Raw genomic sequence first — 3,251 nt, forward strand, 5'->3', positions numbered from 1 at the left:
GTAAAAAATGGGTTTATAGCGTGAACAGCTTCTCACTCAGGGTTTCCCTGGCACTTTTAGCAACAGATAAAGGGGCATATTATCAAGCACGGCGTTAAAATTATCGCCGCTTTAGCAGCAGAAAACTGCCGCGAAAGCAGCCATAATGGGCTTGATAATATGCCGCAGAGAATTCTAATAGAAGCCCATGTTGACACCAGAACATGGGCTTCAATGGGAATTCTCAAGGGCATATTATCAAGCCCATTAAAGCGGCGATACTTTTAACGCCGTTTCTTGATAATATACCCCAAAGTTTCTCTCAGCATAGATGGATTCAAAACAGCCACATCTTTAGTTGTCTGCAAAAGAGGGTAGTGAGATGCAGGATCTCAGAATGCTGCAGAGATAAGGGCTAAGGAACGTAAAGGAGTGACCTCCCATGTGAGTAAGTATGAAAGGTATGACATTTGCAGAACTAGTCTCATTCCTATCTTGAAGGCACTTGTGTAGAAAGATAAAATGAAACCAGTCTAAGATAGCGGTTGAGATCTGAATGATAAAATCACACTGATGGAAATGTTCCACAGAGCCAGGACATTTCTGATGGCATTTTGGATACCAAAGAGACAATACATTTTCACAACACTGCAACATGTGAAGAAGAGCAAGTGACACATGTGTGATACATGTGTGTTTGTTTTCAAACTCAGGAGGCCGTGGAAAATCTCAATAATTTCTTAATTCATAATAGAGTTGGAATTGGAGAACTGGGATACTAATGCGGCCAAGACTTGGCTGGTCAGCAACTCTTTGATGGGCATATCCCAGCTAAAAACTCAAAGTGCAGCCGCCTCTTCAGGGACACGATGTTGGTTGAATATCGCAGAGCTGAGTGGAATGGGTAAGATGGCAAGCCTGCTGGTGTCAGGCATGCACGCTGAGCGACACTAGTTGACCGCGTTGCCACTGGAACTCTTCCTGTATGGCCTCCCCAGTCTGTAGGTTAATAGAATACTGTAGGCAGGGGATGACTCCTTTAAAGATTTTGAAGGTCCCAATTACATCTTCTTCAATCTTATATACGGTCTTAAAATGTGCCTACTTTCCCACAACTGTTACTGATGATATTACGATGAAGAAATTGCCACCATCAGTAGCTCAGTGGCAAGATCTATGTTATGTTATGTTATGTTATTGTGCTTTTATAGCGCGCTCAGCTACTCCTAGGAGTGTCCCGGCGCGAGCTAAGAGGACAGTAAAGCAGAAAGGAGATTAGAACAGGAAAGTTTTGAGCTGCATCTACATCTCTGAAGTCCTTCCTTACTCCCTTTATTCCACATGGAAAGGGTTGGAGGGAGCCACATCCTCATCCTGCGGAAACTGGTAATCCTTCAGTCCATGCAGACGCAGAACTTGGAAAGGCACCCTGAGCAGTTTCATTGGAACAGTCACATGCTGGCACCCGAAAGTTAGCTTGCACACATATTTGGTGGACTGCTCATGCAATGATGGCAGGCCGTTCATGGGGAGCATCTCATAGTATGAGTAAGATTTGGTTTTCTCCTGAATCCAGTCGCAGGTCACAGAAATGTATGTTTGGTGGAGTTGAGAGGATACACTGACCGCACTCCCCTTGGTTTGCGACATAGACAGTCTTGTTCTCAGTCTGCACATCATGCTTTGTATTCTTAGAAGGGCGTAACATCACACAGTTCTCATTGGCATGAAACTGACAGTGAATCTAGACCGTTGCCCATGCCAAGATCTCACTGGTTGCTGAAGTCAAAAGTGCTGACAAGGGATTAGTGAAGGTGATGACACATTCCAGAACTTCACCCACCAGGAACACAGGCCCTCGGACCGACTTGGACACCACATCAATCATAGAAGGGTGTGCTTGAAGTGACTGCAAGAGACTGTGGAGGGGTATTTACTCACATGGACATATTGGATATAATCAACCCACTTGCATACACACTCCTCCAGCCCACGACAGACATTGCTAATGTTATCAGCAAATAAACATATGTTTACCCCCTATTTCAACTGCCCCAATTTTGTAGATTTGCACAAATTTGAGAATACATAGAATAGATGACATATGCTAAGCCTCTGCCGAATTGTAGATAGAGACATCCAATGAATCCAAAGGTATTAGTAAATCATAAATGCTTTGAACCTCCCATTTAACAATGCCTACCAAACACTGCTTCTCCATGAAACCTGAAATACTTACACTGGCTGGTTGCAAACAGCCTGACACATTTGATGCACATTCATCTAGCGGAGACAAAGTTGTAAGCCAATGGACATTTTAGCCTCCCCCGTTAACTGTGACACTACTGAAGGATTTTGGCTACCAAATAAGTTCCTCCCACTCATAGTTTTTTGCACAAATCACTTCAGGAAGAGCTTGACAGTAACACATCCTATTAGGAGGAAACATTTGAATGCAATTTCCGAGATTAAGTTTTAAGGGAAAAACTTCGACCGAGACAACCGCTTGGTGTAATCAACCTCTCCTCCATTGCTGTCACCCTGAAATCGTGCGTAGGTACCACTCAACTGTGAACAGTTACTTTTGATTGGTGCTTTAGTTTTCATTGACACTGTTTGACTGAAAACTTTTAAAAAATAATGGCTTTGGGTCACCTTAACCTATTTTAATGATTTTGTTTTTTTTTGGTAATACATGTTTTCTCAGTTTTTCTAAATTGAGTTGGAAATGTTATTTCTCTGCTTCATATTTTTCTATAAAATTGATGGTACTGCTTGAACTTTAAACACACTTCTCTGGGGAAGACCTGCTGCTTGTGTGTACTTACAAGGGATTGAGCACAGATTCTCTCAAACTTACCAAGAGGAGATTTAATAATTTGCAGTTTGCACATTTGGAAATAGTAACAATATGCTAAATATGCTATGTCTCTACCAAATACTGAAGCGAAATATCCAATGAAGTCAAAGGTTTTAGTAAATCAATAATGCTTTGACCCTCCCCTTTAGATTCGCCTACAACTCACTGCATCTCCATGAAACTCGAAATACATGCACTGGCTGGTATTTGTAAGCAGCCTGTCACATCTAAAGAGATTCACCAAGAAGAGACAAATGACAATGTTACAAAGGTCACATCAAGTAGGGGCGACCTTTCACCCCAAAACCAGTGGCACTGCCAATATTGCATTTGCAATCTTCTCGCTTTTTATTTGTATGTTTTTACTCATATTTAATCGTGTCATTCTTCACTCTTTCACTCTTGGAACATC

At 42.0% G+C, this 3,251-nt stretch overlaps 1 pseudogene; it reads right to left on the bottom strand.

The window, feature by feature from the left end:
• Positions 1 to 837: 837 nt before the first annotated feature.
• Positions 838 to 1,867, bottom strand: LOC146829112 (RAB6A-GEF complex partner protein 2 pseudogene; annotated as a pseudogene).
• Between the last annotated feature and the right edge of the window lie 1,384 nt (positions 1,868 to 3,251).

This window comes from Triturus cristatus, chromosome 5_2 (assembly GCF_964204655.1).
Source record: "Triturus cristatus chromosome 5_2, aTriCri1.1, whole genome shotgun sequence".
NCBI classification, from domain to species: Eukaryota; Metazoa; Chordata; class Amphibia; order Caudata; family Salamandridae; genus Triturus; species Triturus cristatus.